This window comes from Callospermophilus lateralis, unplaced genomic scaffold (assembly GCF_048772815.1).
Source record: "Callospermophilus lateralis isolate mCalLat2 unplaced genomic scaffold, mCalLat2.hap1 Scaffold_103, whole genome shotgun sequence".
Lineage (NCBI taxonomy): Eukaryota > Metazoa > Chordata > Mammalia > Rodentia > Sciuridae > Callospermophilus > Callospermophilus lateralis.
Window position 1 is genome coordinate 94605 of NW_027510486.1, and position 20611 is coordinate 115215.

A 20611-nucleotide genomic window follows, 5' to 3' on the forward strand; every position below is an offset into this window, starting at 1 on the left:
CCTGCTGATTGACAGGCCTTAGCCAGGAGATCCCACTGATTGACAGGCATTCACACCCAATTGGTGTTTCTTTCCCGCCAGCAGGCTGCTTGGTGCTTTGTTCCCAAATCACCGACAATGACCCAACAGTAAGTAAATACATCCCTGAGCACCAATGTCCCATGTGAGATTGCGAGGACTCATGCCCTAGAAGTGTGTGAGCCAAGGCTGGATGGTAAGCGTGGGCAGTACAACCCTGAGCCCACCTCTGCAAGGGTCGCCACTCACCGGTGACCTGGGCTCTGCCTCAGCAACAGCCCCCCACAACTTACTTGGAATAAGTTTCCCAAGTTCAAAGCCAGATTCAAAGTCCCACTCCCTGTCCTTCAGTTCTACCTGGAGCTGGCCTCCTCCTGGCAGATTCCCGGGTTCCTGCCCCCATGCCCAGGCCTGCCCAAGCGGATTCCCGCCGCCCCAGCGCCCAGGCCTGCCCACGCGGGTTCCCGCCGCCCCAGCGCCCAGGCCTGCCCAGGAGGGTTCCCGCAGCCCCGCCTGGCGGAGTCCCGGCGCACGGCCTTGTGGGAGTTGTAGTTCCCGCTGGCGGAGGGCGCCAGCCAAGCGGGCCTGGGGACTCCACTTCCCGTGCTCCTCTGCGGGGCCGGCAGAGATGGTTCCGGGCGGGGGAGGGCTGGGAGCTGTGGCCAGTGGAGCCGGCCATCTGTGGGGTGTCCGCCTTTCGTGCCGGGGCCTGTTCCTTCAGGAGCGCAGGGACCCGACTGGAAAGCGGGCTTGAGGACTCGAGGGCGAGGGCAAGGGCGAGGCGTGGCCCGTCGGGTGGGCTGGAGTGTTCATCCGCGGTCCCCGCGCGCTCGCGGCGGCCCCATGGCGGCTCGCGCCCTGAGCGCGCGGCTGTGGGCCCCGGCTGGAGCGCTGGCCGCGCTGGCCTGCTGTCTGCGCGCGCGGCGGGCGGCCCCAGGCGAGCTGCGCCCGGAGGCACGCGGCCACCTGGAGCTGAAGCAGGTGCAGGTGGTGTTCCCACATGTCGCGCGGAGCCCGCTGTGGCCGCTGCCCTGCGCAGACCAGGTGAGCCGCTCCCCGGCTCCCCGGCTTTCCGCTCCCCGGCTCCCTGCTCCCTGGCTCCCCGCTCCTTGGCTTCCCCGGCTTCCCCAGCTCCCTGGCTCCCCGGCTTCCCACTCCCCCTCTCCCCGGCTCCCCAGCTCCCCGCTCCCCCTCTCCCCGGCTCCCCAGCTCCCCGCTCCCCCTCTCCCCGGCTCCCCGCTCCCCGGCTCCCAGTTTCCCCGACTCCCCGCTCCCCCCGGCTCCCCCGGCTCCCCCGGCTCCCCCGGCTCCCCCGGCTCCCCGGCTTCCCGCTCCCTGGTTCCCGCTTCCCGGCTCCCCGGCTTCCCGCTCCCCGGCTTTCCGCTCCCCGGCTCCCCGACGGGCCCTTCTGGCCGTGAGTGCCCCAGACCTCCAGGGTCGCCCCCAGCTGTGCCGCCGCTGCTCCTCCAGAGGAGCCCGGGACTCGCCTGGGGGCCCTTTGGCCAGTGGTCAGCGGAGCGCCAGGGCCGAAAAGTGGCGTGTCGCGAGCCGGGGACGGCCGCCTTGGTGCTGTCGGGACCGTCGCGCTGTGTCAGGGACCTGCCTAAGGGGACCTCGGGCTGCCTTGGGACAGGTTCCAGGACTCCCTCTTCAGGGTTAGCTGGAGGCGGTTAGAAGTCTCAGGAAGACGTGGCGACAGTCGCTGTATCCTGGCTGTCTGCGTTTCAGGCTTCTAGACCTATAGTTAGTGGAAGGGCTTGTGGTCGGTTTGTGGGTATGATGCTTTCAACTCTGCAGGGTTAAAGATGACTAAATAGCCTTAGAGCACAAATAATTCCATGTTTTTTGTGGTTAGCCTCTCTGTACACAGGTCCCCAAGTCCCACAAGTAATTGTGGAATGCCTAGTGTGTGACGCTTAGGTTGAAGTTGGAACAAATCAATAGGTTGTCCATCTTCCTGGTCATAGTTGCTTTCTAGAGAAAACCGAGAGAGTTGGACTCTTCACACTATACACTAAAACCCAGTTTTCAAAGCAGGCCTTATCATTTCCTTATCATTTTTTAAACACATGACCCATCTCTTGGGCAACCTCTACCCCCACTTTTCCCCATTTATTCTTGTTACAGAGGGCTGGGAAGTAATTGATAGGAATGCACACACACACTTTTTTTTTCATGTTAAAGACAGGTTATCAGTGGTAGCAAAGAATAAAGCTTGACTGTCTAGACCTGGGCCTCGAATGTACAGTGCATGTATTCCCCGAAGCCCTGTAAAAAGATTTAGTTTCTTTTAGAGATTTCTCCTGAGCCAGTGGGTGTGTGATGGGTGTCTTATGCCTTTCTGGAAGAGGGGGTCCTTATTGCTTAGCACACCAGCTTCATCCATCATCTCTAACTACAAAATGCAGAACATCATAGTCCATGGGCTCGTTTTGCAATAAGAGAAGACACAGTACCTCTCCTACCAGATCATACCTGCAGACTGTAGGTAGATGCTTTAAAACTGTTTGGTAATCTAGAATAAAATATGTGCATAAAAGCCAGGGGTGGAAACCACCCTCTTTCAAGTGAATGTCATCAGTGAATGTCCACAAGTGAATGTCGTCAGCCCTTTTTAACTTGCTTGTGGAAGGCCTTGCCCAGGTTTTCTTTTCAATACCCCATTTAATAGACAGGTGATTGGGATTTTCTATCTTCCTAGTTCTGATATTAATTATATTCAGGTGGGACCATGTAGCAGCCATTCAAAAACTAAAATTTCTTTTGGTACATGTTTACTGATTTCTCATTGGTTTATAGATAAACACATGTGACAGGTCATTTCAGTTATTTTACAAATCCTTAGAAAGTAGTCTTGTTTAAAATATGAGTGGTTTTTTTAGGGCTTAAATAACTATTTGTTTAGCCTATCTTGATAAAAGTATGTGCCTTGGAAATAAAATTATGGAACATAATTAGCTGTTTTCCTGATCATTACAGTAGATCCTAGTATACTTTCAAAAGAATAGATTTGACTCTCATTTTAGGTTTCCCTAGTTCCCCTGCAGACAGTGGCAGGATGACCACCAGGCAGGTTCTTCTGTTTTCATTAAAGACAGTTCACCCTCCCCTAGCTTCATTGTTAAGGTATTTTGGGTTTTATTTGACAAGATAGATTAGCTGGGAAGCATAATGTCTTGTTACTTAATACCTAGCCAGAGCTCGGCTGAGAAAGGTGGCGTTCAGGATGCAGCACCTGAAGAATGTGCCAGGCCAGTACATCCATCTTTCTATAGTGATGGTTCTTTACCTTGGTAGGATATTGAACTCAAGTGGGGATATTTTAAAAATACTGATGCCTGGGTCTTCCTCCCAGAATCCTGGTTTAATTGGCCCAAGTGCCCAGACATTGTAAGATCTTCTCTGGTGAAACTTTAGATATGTCTGGACTCTTCATCATTAAGAAGTAAAGGGCCTGCCCCCCAGGGAGGTTCAGAATAGGGCTCAGGCATCAGTAACTTTTTAGAAAATGTCCTGCTGATGCCAGTGTATAACCCAGGTTTAAAATTATGGTTTTATTTAAAAATCTACACCTGGAAGTTTTTTGTTTGCAAAATTTTTTCTCTTACTTGGAATTTAGCATATCCTCCCAGTATAGAATTGGCTTCACTGAAATGTGCTTTGGTGAGATGTTCTCTTTCTGTGTTGAGGGAATTGGGAGAAACAACCCCACAGAACTCATTGCTGTGACTACTGAAAAGATGTTCATTATATTACTCTCTCCTCTTTATGAGGACCCTTGGGAGGAATTTGTCTGTTAGCATTAGATATGGTGTACTTCTCCTGAACAGTTTGCTTGCTTTTATCTTTAAACTTGTCTAGCTGATCAAATTTCTCCTTTTATATAAAAGCCAGAAAGTTGGTGCCAAACTTGTGGTCCATCTATGATAGGTGTATGGATTTTTGATAGATGCATTTTTGGTAACCTTATTACTGCATCTGTTTTTGCCCCTATGCTTATTTGGTTTTGTCTCTTACCTACTTTGACTTGGTTGTCTTACCAGATTTTAGATATTGCTGTCGTCTGTTTCTTTTTGGAAATGGGGTATAAATATAAGGAGATTTATCAAGTCAGTCTTTATCATTAAGTTAAGAAGAGGAAAGAGGATGAGAGTGTGTATGTAGGATGGACACCATATATGAAACTATGTTGATCCTCTGAAAACGTGGGCTCTAGACTTGGTGTGACCTGCACTGCAGGACTTGTCTCTTGGGAACCAGAAAGGCGGCTAAGCAGAGAGCCTTCTCAGTGAAGCTGAATGGCCCTGTGGACTTAGGTCTCTGACCTGGAGAAGGGTGATTTCATGTCAGTTTTCAGTGTAGTGATGGAGAGAGACAGAACATTTCAATGACGGGGTTATGCCAAGAGTACTGGGAGCACAGAGGACTTCACTCAAACTTTTAAGTGACCAAAAGTGAATGCAGTTTCCCTGCTTTCTTCTGTCTCAGTGTTAGTCAGGAAGCACCTCCTCTACCCTTTCCACATTAGGTACACAGGCTCAAAATCAAAGTAGTAGTTTTCCTTTCTTTTTCCTTAGTTACTGCCAACCCAGCCACAAAATAAAACTTTTACCTACTAATTCAGATGTCTCACATTTACCTCCTCTGTTCTTGCTGCCTTAGGTGAAATCTTGGATCCTTTTATTGTTTGGACTGAGGTATCTCCTGAAATCTCATGGGTGAGACAAGGCAGGAATATTCAGAGGTAAAATGATTGTATTATGAGCATGGTGACATGATCAGTGGATCAGTCCATTGCATGGATTGGTGATTCGGGGTGGGGACTGCTGTGCTGGGTGCTGACTGGCAGGTGAGGCAGTAGGTCACTAGCAGCATGCTTTGGGGTTTGCATTCTGTCTCTGGTGCCTTGTCTTCTCTGCTTCTTGGCTTCCAGCATTGAGCAGCTTTGCTCCACCACACCCTTCCACCACCCTGGTCTGCCTCACCTTGGCCTGAGGAATGGAGCCAACCGATCATGGACTGAACCTCTGCACCTGTGAGTCCCACATAGACCTTTCCTTCTCTAGATTGTTCTCTTTAGGCCTTTTGGTCATAGCAGTGAAGAGGTGACCAACAGTACTCATGTAGACTATGGCAGACATCATAAACTTGGCTTTCCTGCATTGGTCTTCCCAGTCCAATACTATTATACCTGTGACTTTTGAACTACTGTGGAGCTGTGGGCCAGGGGCTGGCTGCCTGGGGCTCTGGGTTCTTATTCCTACTGCAGCTGGAGAAACTCCAGTTTTTGCATTTACATGTACAAATTGAATGTTCAGCTTTTCTTGGCATTTGCTAATTAAAAGGCTTGAAAACCATTCCCAGTTTGAGACAAACTAGACTACTTCTTTGTATACACATTCTTTAGTATCTCTACTTTGCTCCAATTTTCTAGCTGTTTTTGGAATCCTGAATGCCACCATTTCTTCTTACCTGCTTCTTACTCCCAAGTCCCAGTTGTTGCTTGTCTAAATTCTGTTCATTTCACATATGATCCGTTCTGTGAAATATTCCCTGAATCCTCAAGCAGAAGAGAATGTCTGTTTTACCTTGAACTACAATGGACTTCATCTGGTTTCTTATAGCACATATTCCCTTTTATTATGTCATTTAGATTCAGAGTTTGCTTCCTCTATTAATCTGAAAATCAGGGAAAGGCAGGGCCAAATTATCTCAAGCTTGATATCTTCCACAGGATCTGGCAGATGGTCAGAGTTATTAATTGCATGTATGGTGTGCTACGCCCTTCTTAGGATTTCAGAATACAAAGGTCAATAAATGACGGAGTCTCTGTTCTCAGGAAGCTGAATCTACTGAACAGGACAGACCAGTAAAGGAACTCTCCTAGAACAGTATGTAAAGGATTCCAGAGAGAGCCACCAGTATTGCTATAGAAGTTCAGAGCCATGGTCAGGCTTGTTGAGTCTTACGGAACGAAGGAGTCTTCTCAGATGACAGGAAAGAAAATTCTAGGAACATACATTGAAAAACTAGGAGGTATGAATATGGCGCTGAAGGAAACAGTTGTGGGGCTGGAGAGGTAGTGTGTAGGGCAGGGGAGAAGTCCTGAGGGGGTGCTGAGAAGAGGTTGGGCCATGCTATGCAAGCCAGGCTCAGAACTGAGGAGAAGGAGTGATGATCAACTGTGAAAAAGGAAGGAGGAGGTAGTAAGGTCTACTCTGATGTGCGGTCACAGCAGGAGCATTCAGAGTGACTTTGTTCTTGCCAGCAGGGCTGCAGGGATGGTGTGTGGCAGGGAGTCACAAGTTGGAGTCCTGGGCCTGGGAGGGTGTGGTTGCACTGGAAAGGACAGCTGAGGTTGCGAGGTTGTGTGGAGGTGCACTCCTGGCTGCGAGAGTCACCAACAGCTGGAGCTGGGGATTGTGGCCACTTGGGATGTCTGGGAGCCATTGCAGGACAGCGGGAGCAAGTGCCAGACTGCAGGGAATAAAGGGAGGTGGGGAGCAGCCAAGGCTTCCTGTTGGCAGCTGTTTATTTCAGAAATTGGATAGCAGGAACTGATAACAAGGGACACAGCATGTGTGGTGTGCTACGTGGGGGTCCAGGTTCCCTGGAGATTTCCCAGGCATGGACACTAAGGCCATGCTCATGCATGCCAAGCACCTGCCGCCAGCACTGGCCATCTCTCCCCTTCAGCCTGGGCTCAGGGCCAGAGTAGCTCCTGACAGTATTAGTGCAGCACTCATAGGACCTGGGCCAAGAACACCTGGAATCCTAAATCGGTCGTTTCTCCCTTTTCCTCCCACGGGAAGGTCTGTAGCCTAATGTCCGAGTGATTCTGCTTAATGTTCCATGCGACCACCAGATGTTAACGCTGTGAGTTTCAAGAAACTTTTAAAAAAACATATCTTGTTTTTTATGATCACAACAGGTAGAGTGGAATCTCCAGCTATTAGAGGTCCCACCCCAAACTCAGTTTGATCGCACAGTCACCGAGCTGGTGGCCCGAAACCACATTCTCCTTATGACTCTCAGTACAGCAGGACTACCTTGAAGGTGAGCATGTGTCCTGCTCTGGGCCACTGCGAGTTTCAGTAGGTCTCTGGGTGAGATCAGCTGGCAGGTGTCTGATTCTCTTTCTTCCCCACCTCAGGGGGGCATGCTGGCTGGGCAGCTGACCACGGTGGGCATGCAGCAGATGTTTGCCCTGGGGGAGAGGCTGAGGAAGAACTATGTCAAAGACGTCCCCTTCCTTTCGCTGACTTTCCACCCGCAGGAGGTCTTGTGAGTCATTAAAAGAGGAGATGTGGCACTGAGTGAGGTCTTGAGTGTGAGGGGTCAGACACCCCAGGGGCTCCTGTCTTCTCCCAGAGAAGTTTGGGGGAGAGTTGTCTGATGCAGTGGTCCTGAGAGCAGTAGTGACTGGAGGTCGCGTTCATTGGCCTGTGCGTCCTCTGGGGGCAGCCATCCCACCAAGAAGCAGCGAAGCGTCTTCCTGAGCTCAGGGCCCTGGGTGTCTGGAGACTGCAGCTGCTCGTGGTGCAGTGTATGACTCAGCCTTCCTTCCCGCGCGTCTCTGCCTTTCTGTTTTTTCCAGTGTTCGCTCCACCAACATGCATCGGAATCTGGAGTCCACTCGATGTTTGCTGGCTGGGCTTTTCCAACGTCAGAAAGAAGGTCTGTCTGTGGGGTCTACAAGCCAGCCCCTGGCCCTTGAGGAGCGGCCTCCCAGAGTCCCTCTCTGTGTCCGTTTCCCCATCTCTCTTCTGCACATGTGGCCTCGGGTGTGCCTGTCCTCAGGGTCCTTGCTGCCTGCCGTGTGCTGCAGCTTCAGCCTGACCTGTCAGGAGTGTCTCCAGTGTGCCTCCTGCTCTGGCCTCTCCTCCCAGACATCTGCACAGGCTGCCCAGGGCCGTGCTGGCTGCATCCCGGGGACAGTAGTGACCTGCTAAGGGAGAGGAGGGCAGAAGAGTGCTGATTCACAGTAGGACCCAAGCATTAGCTGCGTTTCCTAGTTGAGTTTTGACGATAAACCTGTGTATGTCTGCGGTCAGAAATTCCCCAACTTTTTACTCCCAAGGACTGCATTTTTTCCCCTCATGGATCCCATATATCTAGGGTCCTTGGCCATCAAAGGAGGCTGCATTTTTGGCTGGGCACGGTGGCACAGTCCTGTAATCCCAGTATCTGGGGGAGGGGGGTTGAAGCAGGAGGATCACAAGTTCAAAGCCAGCCTCAGCAATTTAGCAAAGCCCTAAGCAACCCAGTGAGACCTGTCTCTAAACGAAATACAGAGTAGGGCTGGGTGGTGGCTCAGTAGTCGAGTACCCCTGAACCCCCACCCCCCAGAAAAGGTGGCTGCATTTTATCATTTGTTATTGATTCAGACTTACTTGAATCCCTGGTCTGCAGAGCGTCTGCAGAGCATCATTACCTCATCAGAATTAAAATAGTAAAGGGTGCCATAAGGCAAAGGTTATTGTTCTTTTCTTTAGCTTCTTTAGCAGTATCTCAAATAGAAACAAAACATTCATCGAACTTTTAAAAATGTGTAACAGAATAGGAACTTCAGGCCAGAGGAGCCTGCCTTATCCCTAGCTGGGTTGGGTGCTGCGGCCGGTTTCTTGCTGCAGTTGGCTGCTAAGCACAGACGTGTATAGCCAACAGAAAGCAAACAGAGCAGCTCTCCCTCCCTCCTGGAGAGCCCAGAGCTTAAGAATCACCCACAGGGCCTGATCTGAAGTCCTCACTTGCTCAGCTTCAGAAGGGCAAATTCCCTCTTCCTGGAAACACCAGAGGCGTGACAAAGGAGGAAAGATGTCTTTAGGTGACCCCTTCTCTTCAGGCAGGTCACAAATTGGGGATGCCCCAGGGTTCCAGCAGGGAATTCTGTGGGTCCTTACATGTCTCTTGTGTGGCTTCCTGGGTAGAGGTTGTATGCATGGGACTCAGAGAGATGGGGACTTCAGTTTGACTCCTGTTAGAGCTACTTCTGTGCTCTCCCCAGCATCAAGGGAGTTGAATGAGCCAAAGAACCTCAGAAGGTGCCACCATGAATGGAAGTGGTGCGACACTGGGTTTTGCTTTAGGAAGGAAATCTTCGAGAAGCCCCAGGGGGCTCCATGAGAACTGTGGAGACGCAGGCTGGGAGGAAGCTAGAGACTGCTGGATGGCCCCATTTGGCCAGTCCTTGGCTCAGTTCATATTTGAGTATCTATTTAGAGTGTCTTTTTACTGAAAACTGTAGTTCCAAGGTGCCAATACAGCAGCAGACTCCAGATGGTATAATACTCTGTAGTGCCATTCGTGTTATACTAGATTATTATCAGTTTTTAAAATCCCAGCACTAAAGACTTGGTATATACCAAACGGTATTCTAAGGACTTCGCATATATTGTTTAAGTCTTTTTATAACCCTATGAGGAAGGTACCATTTTCCATTTTACAAATAAGAGAACTAAGAGGGGCTAAATAACCTGCCCAGGCACACTAAATGGTAAATGGTGGAATTCAAACAGTCTGGTATCGAAAACCATGCTGTCACCTATAGGTTCAACTACTTATCCAAGGATATGTGCATGTAGATCATTTTTTGAGTTTTTGTACATGCAGAAGCCCATGATTCTTCAGAGGTCAAGGGACTATAGGAAAGGAGGGGGCATGGGACATGCAGATAGACTCTGCTTTGAACCACCACCTTGCAGGTATCAGCACTGTTACTGTTGGACATAGTGGTGGGCGAGGTTCCCGAGATCACTGATAGGGTTCCACCCCTGGGATTGCACATGAGCCCTAGAGAAAGAAAGTGGCTTCCCAAGGCAGCCCTGTGGGTTAGTTACGGACTCAACACCTAACTGACAGGCCTTCAGTGGGGTTTCCTTCTGTGGAGACCAACGAAGTGTGTTTGGATTCTCATGTTCTAGTAAAGCTACCATGGCTGTTTTTAAAAACCTGGGGTTCCGGTCATCGGTAATCGGAGAATAAAGAGCTCCTTGGGACTCGGGCTCACCTACTTGCCGTGTGGACTGACCGCAGTGAATTCCAGATTGCTGCTGATGGGAGATGTTCCTTTTGACCTTGGGCCTGGGCTGTGGGAAAAAAAAGAGCCGCCACAGGACTCTGCTGCTTCTGGCAGGGTGTTAGGATACCTCCAGGCGTTGCCAGAGGGAAAAAGAGCTAGTGATCTCTGAGCAGCAGCTAGGTATAGGAACACTGTGGTCTGATCTTTGGTTCCTAGCAATTCTTCTAGAAGGCTGGCTTTTATTTTGTGCAGGACTCCAGCCTGAGGAGATTTATGGCTTTGTGGCCACCTTTCTCAGATTGTTATGTGATAAGTTGCCATATTAGCCTATGAGATTGAACTTTGGGAAGAAAATAACCTAGTTCTTATCAAATTAGGGATAGCCCATTCTTCATTAGGATGCTTAGTTCCTGGCAGGGCTTGAAGGCAAGGAGTGTTGGGGATGAGACAGGGGAGTGTGGGATAAGAAAATCAAGGAGAATGCTTCACTCAGACCTTCACTCAACTCTAGACCTTGAAGGGTGTTCCTCAGAATGCCTGAGGTGGGACAGGGTGGGGGCGGTCCATTCCCCTCTGGTCTGTTCATGGCCCCGTAGGAGGGCATGTGCTGGGCAGAACAAGGCTGCTGCCTGCTTTGTGCGATGCTTGGGCCGTGGGAACACTCAGCAGGGCCGGTGTGTGCTGGGGCCTTTGCTCTCCTTAAGGAGACCTTGTGCTCCATCTCTGTGGTGGACAAAGAGGAGGAGGAGGAAGTGGGGCTTGGGAAGAACCCAGTGAAGCCTCTTCCTGCCTGTGCACCCCATTCCTCCCAGGACCTGTCATCATCCACACTGCTGAGGCAGACTCGGAAGTGTTGTACCCCAACTACCAAAGCTGCCAGAATCTGAGGCAGAGGATCAGGTAACTGCCTAGTGGAGGGTGCCCCTCCCCACCTTGGCTGGCAGACCTGCCTGCCCTGAGGCTTTGCCCAGACCCACCCTCGTGGCTGCCTCCTGCTGCCACTGCCGAGGGAGTGCAGGAGCTCTTACTCTTGGCCGCAGGCTCACAGCGGAGGTGCAGGGAGTCTGGAGGTGGTGTAACGTCGTGAACAGGCCTTTTCCCCATTCGGACTTTACACTCGGTCTCTGGAGTGGGTGGATAAGGTAGTGAGTGAGCCGGTCATCAGCCTGCGAATCCAGGTGTACTGGCCCAAGAAGACAGACTGCCCTCCTTGTCCCTGCTGGTGTGCTGCCACGCAGGTCCGTTGGTTTGGGCGGATGACCCTTTTAGTCCTCAGCCATTCTGAGCTGCACCAAAGTGATATGAGATGTGTTCATAGAAGAGAGAGAGAGTGCCGTCTCCAGACAGACCTGGGCTGTGCATTGTGGTGGGCACGATAGGAATCTAGAGTAGGACTTGGAAAGTTTGACCTTAATTTTTCTCCTTATCCTTGCTAACTTTTATAAATCACTTGACCTCGTGGAATCTTAATTTTCTCATCTATAAAATGGGAATAATGCAGCTAGCTCCACTGGCTATTTGTGAGGATTGAAGGAGATCTCAAAAGGTTGAGCAACACACATTTAGTAAACTCTTGATTGCTATACAACATAAAGATGATGTAAAAAAATATTTTTAAAATTGCTTTGGCAGAGGCTGGAAGGAGACTGCTACTTCGCAGCCATAGATCTCAGAGGATTTGAAAGAGGTGAAGGAAGGGATGGGCCTCAACAGTAGCATCGAAGTGGACTTCTTCATTCTCTTAGACAATATGGCTGCTAACAGGTGGGATGACAGTTTTCCCTGAACCTTGGGGTTTGGTGACCATGGGGCAGGCACTTGGATGAACAGGCTCCTGACTTGGAACTAGGTGGGGAGAAGTGGGTGGAGGCCCTCTGGTGTGTAGGCCACTGTGGTGAGGCTTACGGGTGGAGTGGATGTGGGGGCTGAGGGAGAGGGAGCAATGAGGAGGGGACGGGAAGAGTCATGGACTCCTCACCCAGGTAGGAGTGCAGACATCCAGCTCTAGATCAGTCTGGAATATAGACATCCAGCTCTAGGTCAGCCAGGAGTGCAGACATCCTGCTCTAGATCAGCCAGGAGTGCAGACATCCTGCTCTGGATCAGCCAGGAGTGCAGCCATCCAGCTCTAGGTCAGCCAGGAGTGCAGACATCCAGCTCTAGATCAGTCAGGAATATAGACATCAAGCTCTAGATCAGCCAGGAGTGCAGACATCCTGCTCTAGATCAGTCAGGAATGTAGACATCCAACCCTAGATCAGTCAGGAGTATGGACATCCAGCTCTTGATCAGTCAGGAATATAGACATCAAGCTCTAGATCAGCCAGGAGTGCAGACATCCTGCTCTAGATCAGTCAGGAATATAGACATCCAACCCTAGATCAGTCAGGAGTATGGACATCCAGCTCTAGATCAGTCAGGAATATAGACATCAAGCTCTAGATCAGCCAGGAATATAGACATCCAACCCTGGATCAGTCAGGAGTATGGACATCCAGCTCTTGATCAGTCAGGAGTACAGACGGGATGTCCAGCCCTAGATCAGTCAGGAGTACGGGCATCCAACCCTAGATCAGTTAGGAGTATAGACATCCAGCTCTAGATAAGTCAGGAATATAGACATCCAGCTCTAGATTATTCAGGGGTACAGATATCCGACTCTAGATCAGTTAAGAGTGCAGACATCCAGCTCTAGATCAGTTAGGAGTTTGGACGTCCAGCCCTAGATCAGTCAGGAGTACGGACATCCAGCTCTAGATCAGTCAGGAGTACAGATATCCAGCTTTAGATCAGTTTCTTGAAATTTGTTTAGAATACCTGGTGTGTGTGTGTGTGTGTGTGTGTGTGTGTGTGTGTGTGTGTGTGTTTGATAGAGTAGGGGTTGAGTGGGTGATGACTAGGGAGGATTGTGGGTAGGGAGGGGTGCTCAATTTTTTTTAATAACACATTTATTTTATTTAATTATTTTTATGTGGGGCTGAAGATTGAACCCACATCCCTGCGCATGCTAGACACGCTGAGCCACAACCCCAGCCCAGGGTGCTCAATTTTTACATGTGAATTTTACATTCAGTCAGTATCTGCTAGGATCTAAAACTTTTGGGTCCTTATTTATTCTACATTTTTTAAAGAGTATATGCATATCATCATATTAAAAATCTGAGAAACCCATAGTAAAGAACTCTGGGGCTGGAGGTAGAGCTCCTTTGGTAGAGTGCTTGCCTCTCATGCACAAGGCCCTGCTGTCCTGGGTTCAGTCCCTAGCAACACACACACACACACACACACACACACACACACACACAAGAACTCTGGTTCATCTTTTGTTTTTTCAGGGTGGGGGGATTACTGGGGATTGAACTAAGCCACATCCCCAGCCCTATTTTCTATATTTTATTTAGAAACACAGTTTCACTGAGTTGCTTAGTGCCTCCCATTGCTGAGGCTGGCTTTGAACTCACGATCCTCCTGTCTCAGCCTCCTGAGACGCTGGGATTATAGGAGTGCACCACCGGGGTCCGGCCTCCAGCTAATCTTTTTTTCCAGTTAATCTTTAAGTCTGTTTTCCTCAAACTAATCTAGCCATAGGACCTCTTTTGTGTAATGAATACATAAAGAAGATCACACATGGGAAATATCTCTCTAGATTCAGAAGTTGGACACTGTGGCAGCGTAGGAGCCTCCTTCCTTCTCTTGTGAAAATGACCTCATGCCGTAGAGGCACAAACGCACCTGTGCTTAAGTGCAGTGGTCTGAGGTCATGGGCGAGAGATCACGTAGAGCATTTGTATGGCAGATCTTCAGAAAGCATTTTAGGGAAAATGAAAGTCAAGTGGAAATTTGTGAATCCCTTGCCTTGGTGTTTTATTCTTTTTTTAACTTAAATAAAATTTTTAAAAAATGTGGAGTGGTTGGGAGCCATCAGAAATGGAGGAAATCTTTTCGATTCTGGCTCTTCAACCCACCAGGAGTGCATGGCTTTGGAAGGACCTGGGGCCATGGTGTTTTGAGCTATTTAGCCCCTTCCCAGAAGACAGGTCCTTGCAGCCTGGGTGGGAGCCGAGCAGCTGCCAGGTTGGGGGCAGAAGCTGTGATCTGAAGTCCTGCCTGTGGTCTTCCAGGTACACAGCCTCTCGAGCTGCCCCACCCTGCAGAGATTCACCCAGGTGGTTGAGCAGAGGGCCATGGACACGGCCTTGTACGTCCTACAGCGGGAAGACAGGTGAGTGGCCTGTGCAGCTGCTGGCCCAGAGTCATGCTTGGTCAGACCTCCGAGTGTGTGGGAAGGAGGCCCTTCAGGCCTGCTCACACTGTCTGCTGGCACCACCGTGGCCTGGGAGACAGAGCCCCTGCTCTGCGGCCTTCCCAGGTCCTTACGCTTCTGATCCGGGCTGGTGACCCGGTGCCTCCACCCTGTGTTGCAAAGAATATAGAGCACCACATGCTGAGTGTCTCAGCATTCCCTTTTTCCTTGTGTTCCAAGGTTCAAAAGATTTAATGGGAGGTGTGGAAGCTGATGGAAGAATGTATTTCTCACTTTCTTCATCATGTTACACTTTACACATGAGTGTTATCTTCTCACCGTCAGGTGGGTGAGAAGCTGGGGCTGAGAGTCGGCAGCCCTGCCTGAGCTGAGCTAGTGCGTGCCAGAGCCAGGACTCGGACCAGCCCTCTGACGGACAGGCCTGTGTTTGCTCTTTCTCTTCCTGCTAGTGGGGATGCTGTTGGTAGAAGGTCTGCTTCTTGGCCACCAAAAGGAAAGGCTTCCCTCTTACAAATGTCAGAAGCCTCTTTTTTCTGTTAGAATAAGAGCATTCGGCTTATCCTCAGAATTAGTGGCTTAATGTGGGAGTGGGCAGTAGAGGAGGGTCCTGAGGAAGACGGGGCGGCTGACATTCCAAGGGTTTGCCCAGCGTGCGGCCTCAGAGGCCCTGACTGCACTGACTTTCTAAAAACCAAAAATCTTATTTGCTATTTCTTGTGTTACATGACAGTAGAGTATATTTTGATATATTTATACAAACATGGAGTGTAACTGCATGCAGTGGGTTGACATTTCAAAACTGTCATTTAATTATTTTCACATTTTACTCAATTAAATGTTCATATATACTTGTATAAATAAATCTGTGTGTGTATGAAACTTTTTAATAGCTCAAAGACTAGGAGACTTTGTAATTTGGAGAACAAAATAAATCACAGCAATCCTCCATCCCCTGTAACCAATACATTTTGACTGAATGTAATGGTGATGACCCCGTCCTAGAAGGTGCCGGGCCCAGCCCCCGATCACACTTGACACTGAGAACTGAGCAGCCAAATCAGAGCCGGTGAAGCACATTCTCAGGTCACAGACGGACTCCTGGGGACAGGCAGAGTCTTCAGGAGAGGTCCTCACAGGGTGGCTGCGGAGTCCCTAAACGGGAAGTGAGGAAATGAAAGCCCTGGAAGCTTGGTGAAGATCAGAAGTAGACACATGGTCCCAGAAGATTTTACAGAAAGACCTTTTCTATAGTAATCAAATACATAAAATCTTGAAACTGAAACTCACCCTTAACATGAATTAATTGGAGCCAGACACCACTGGGACTTGTGAGCCATTCTGCCTTCTACCCTGCTCTGGCCACTGGAGAAACGAAGATGGCAGCCTGCACACAGCTGTGCGCTGGGGGCTGCTTCCCATGTTAAAAAAAAATTAAATTCTTGGACTTCACCTCTTGCAAGGTATGAGGAGTCCAACCCCCCAGGACCACACTGAACACAGAGGTAAGCCAGCCCAGCTGCCTCCCACCTGTGGCTGCAAGCAAAGACTGACTTTCCTATGACTGGTTTCTTGAACCAGTTCTTTGGAATCCTAGGGCCCTCAAAATTGGTTGGACTCTGAGTGGGGTATTTTGCAAGGGAAGCCCGAGTTCTTTTGCATTTGGTGAAATAAATGAATTCATCATTTAACTTTGTGTGAGGAAGCATGTGTGAGACAACCCCCGTGAAGGTTCTCTTTGCCATCTTTGTGTGATCGCATGCCCACTCCCCTTCCTCCTCTAGCAGGGTTGGTTGCCAAGTGCAATTAAGCACTGAGCCAGGAGCTGACATTGGAGTGTGGTCACCTACAGGCAGAAAACAGATTCATACCCAGATAAGAAGCCAGGTTAAACAAAAGAGGGAGGGAGAGAGGGAGGGGGAGACAAAGTTTATTACAATCCTCATAATATACTTTTCTTTAAACATTATTATTTAACTCCCTCCATGAAATGTTTGGCCATAAAATGGTTTTTGTGCTTTTTAGACTATTTGCTTTACATGTGTTATTAAAAATTTAACCGCCAAATTAAGATTATATGATTTTCCTTAATTGTAAGAGTTTGTGACTTCCAAAAAAATTACAGATCTGAGCTAGAGAACAGAAAGTGGCATTAAGATTCAAATTGTCTAAACAGTATGGGAAATGTGATACAATTTGATGTTTTTTTCTTTTTTCTTTTTTTAAAGCAAAAGGGATGAGTCTTGAGTTTAAGGATTTTGTAAAATAAGCAAGTTTTTACTAGTGATCTTCCTGTGGTTCCCTCCCCCAGCCCCCAGCTGTCTTCCACACATTCCAGTTTGTAAATTTTATGAAAAATAATCTGATTGAGCTGGGGCTGCAGCTCTATGGTACAGCGCTTGCCTAGCATGTGCAAGGCCCTGGGTTTGATCCTCAGCACCACATAAAAATAAATAAAATAAAGGTGCTGTGTCCAACTACAACTAAAAAAAAAAATCGGATCACTTCATTCCATTGCTTAAAACTGATTTACAAATTTTGTGGTTCAGGGATCAAACTCGGGGCCTCACACATGCTAAGCCCGACCGCTACCACTAAGTGACACCCTAAGCCTTCTTGCTCAGAACCTTGAAGTGGGCCGCTCCAGGGTTTCAGGATCGCCCCTTCCTCTGGGCTCATGGTGTACTCTGCCCCCTTAAAGAGACCACCCTGCTGTTTCCCTTTCCTTCACCAACAGGAAACTCCCTCCTTCAAGAGTCACACAACATCCCCTTGGCTTGAGGCTCTATGGAGATGGCCTGTTGGCCTGCTGGACCAGGGTCAGCACTTTCACACCAGTGGGGACCTGTCTGTTAGTGGTTGATCAAACATCAACTGTTTCATCCCAGCCTTAGCCCAGTTCTTACATACAGTGGCTCCTCTACCAGTTTTGTTGAATACATGTGTCCTTGGATTAAAGACTATTTCCTTCTCCTTTCACGACTTTGAAAGTGCTCAGAGAAAGAAAAGGAAATGACAGAGGGGTACACAGTTTAATTGGAACACGACTGTCTAGCTGGGGTGCTCCCAGCTGCTGGTTAAGCAGATAGTAAGAATAAATGCAGTGCCAGGCACGTGGTGCCCACCGGTGACCCCAGCTACCTAGGAGACTCAGGCAGGAGAAGCACAAGTTTGAGGCTAGCTTTAGCAACTTAGCAAGACCCCATCTCAAAATAAAAGGGCTGGAGCCGTTGGTCAGTAATAGAGTGCTCTTCCAATCCCAGTACCAAAAAATGGAAATGTGCGGCACAATATCAAGAAGTTAAGAATTCCAAACAGTGACAGCAGGTCATTAAACCAGTTGGGGTCTAACAGCCCCAGTGATGCAGCTGAACAGCAATCACAATATTGAGAAGTTGTGAGAGAGCAGGAAAACTGGGAAAGAGGTTGGATCAATTTTTTGAAGAGTGACTTAAATTTTATTGGGGGTCGAGAATGTAGCAGAGAGCTTGCCTAGCAAGTGTGGGGCCTTGGATTTGATCCCCAACACCACAAAATGAATGAATTTTATTTTCTCATGCCACATCCTTCATAAGATCACTACAGTATGTGTTCATTTACAACTGCAGAATTACTTTATTTCAGATTGTGTTAGTAAAAATGCTCTTAAGAAATAATGTCATGACCCATGCCCCACCCCTTACCCCTGAATTGAAGCAGCAGGCCATGACTGACTGCATTTCCTCCATCCAATCCCAAACTCAGGGAGAACGGGTAAGAGAAGACTGGCCGAGCCTTTACAGGATTGTATATGGATGAGAAATTTTTATCACTTATTGATTTTTTGTAAAAAAAAATCTTGCATCATTAGTTCCCTATGTAATCACATGAAGTCTCTCAAAATTTGATTTTATTTCATAATAAGTAGAAAAAGTTGTAATAGCTCCAAATAAACTTGGCTTATCAGACACATCATGATGAAATGTTGGCATATGTTGATAGAGTAAATAAATGAAAGATTTGACGTGTTTAAAAGTCTCAACTAGTTGGAAATGGGAAAGTTGATTTGTACTGCAGCAATTCTCCAGAAGGGGGCAGCACTCCCTGAGCCAACTGTAACTGCCTCCTCAGAGGCCGCCCAACTCTTGCCTGCCCTCCAAGGTGGTACCTGCTCTGCAACCCTTTCCTGACTTGGCTCCCCACTGCCTGGCAGGAGCAAGGGGACAACACACCACCAGTGACTGTGACACTATTCCATGGTTATGTGCAAGGAGCGCAGCTAAGAAACGAGCCCATGGACAAATGCCAGTCCCCAGCCTTCCTCAAGGCTCTCATCTCATGCTCCACATGCTTGGCTGTTACCCTGTCCTCTAAGAAAGAAACCTAGCAAGAAACCTAGCGAGATGGCTGAATTTGCAAAATGAAAACCTCTTACTATCCTAATTTCTCTAGAACATAAAAAGTCACACCACCCAATACCAACAGAATAGATCTGATTGAGTTGGGTTTCTTAAACTCCTAAGCTCAATTTTCTCAAGTGCAGAAGAAATCATAACCACCTCCTTCATAGGGCCCCTCAAAAATCAGCAGGACAACACATGGAGGTGACTGGGAGAGTAGGCGCTCTGACACTTTCCTCCACATGTTTGCTGTCTGGGTCTCTTGTGTTGCTCAGGCTAGAAAACTGCTGAAGGTGAGAGAAAATGGCTCTTAAATGCACTTGTCAGAAAGAGCAACATTCACAGACCAAACTCTGCAGGTGTAGTACCGTTTTATCTTGGCAGGAGGCAGGGACACCTCTCAGCTTGTTCAAATGGCTGAACATATCTTTGCCTTCTTAATTATTTTATACCATTAAACTGTCACCAAAAACTCCTAATAAATAGGATGATCAAACGCCTGAGAGGTCAAGGTCAGCAAGGACTCTAGGGTTGCTCTTCTGCTCATAACCAGGACTTTGGGGCTGAGACAGTACAGGATGAACTTCCTGAGTAATGACTCCTCCGTAGCAAGGAACAGGCTTCATCCGAGAAGGCACTCTTGAGACTTTCCCCTGTCGCCCCAGTGACCAACTCTAACACATGGATTCTCCGGTGCTGGGCACGTGGCAACCAGTACACCAACATGAAACACACAGGACCCAAGTGAGCAGAAAGGCAGTTCCGTTTTGTAAGAAACAATATAGTTTATTTTTCTGACACCACAGCTCTGGAGAGTGGTTTTGTATCAAATTTAATGGAGGTCACACAGAACGTTTTATGCATGGGAGGGGAGGAAGGGGAACGAACCACAAAATCTAAAACAAAAACAAAATCCTTGATAGCTTTTAGCATCTGTTCCACTCCCACAATAATAAAATTCACTTGGGAATTCCTAATAAAAAGAGAACAGAAAATGAGGTGGGCAGGGGGAGTGGGCTGGGGGTGGAAAGGCCCAGGGAGAAGGCCAAGGGCCCTCCCAAGACAGAGCTTCCCTGCAGGACCAGGAGGACACTCGGCAGGAACAGGGCTTCTCTGGAGCAGTCCCCAGCAGAACACCAGGTATTGCAGCTGCCACAGGGGAGGGGAGAGGAGGGGGCCGAGGGTCACCAGGGGGGCCCGAGGGAGGAGAACACACTTAGCTAAGACGGGAAGTGTGGGGGAAACAGAGAAGACCTGATGGTGGGTTTGTGTACTGAGAGAGACAGACAGTGCTGGTGAGCACTCAACTGAAACAAATGTCCTAAGCTTCATTATTGTTAAAAAGAAAAATTTCCCCCCTCCCCCCACCCCTCGCTGAACTTAGTTCCTTTTTTGTGCTTTTCATTAATACTCTGCTCTGAGGTCGTAGTTTGGTTTTTCTATACACTGGAGTTGAGAGAAAATAGTCCAAAGTCTGAAGATGGATTCTCCACCTAAAGTAAACAGCCCAGCATTCCTGTTCTCCTCTTGCCCCAAAGACTAACGTCTCTGCTAAAATCCCTTTTACAATATAGTACAGTACACACAAAAAAATAAAGCCCAAATTTAAAAAACAAAAACAAAACCAAAAAAAACCATAGAAGAATCCTGGGAGAAGCCAGTCCAAATGACGTAAACATACAGAGAATGGTGCAACATGTGACCGATGGCGATTCTCAAAGCACGGCTACAGATTCCCAAAAGTAGGTGCCATCATGGGATACCCAAGTACACAAAAATAATTTTTAAAAAATAAATCTTAAAAAAAACACACCTGTTGATTAAATGAAGAATTTGTTTTCAGACAGATCCATACATTCTCGAGTTCCCCTCCCCCAAAGCAGCCCTCAGGTCTCTGTCCCCCTATTGCATGACCAACAGTAAGCACTCCTG

The 20611-nt window shown here is 48.5% G+C and overlaps 1 pseudogene; it reads left to right on the plus strand.

Annotated features, from left to right (window-relative positions):
• Positions 1-861: 861 nt before the first annotated feature.
• Positions 862-14265, plus strand: LOC143389311 (lysophosphatidic acid phosphatase type 6-like; annotated as a pseudogene).
• Positions 14266-20611: the final 6346 nt, after the last annotated feature.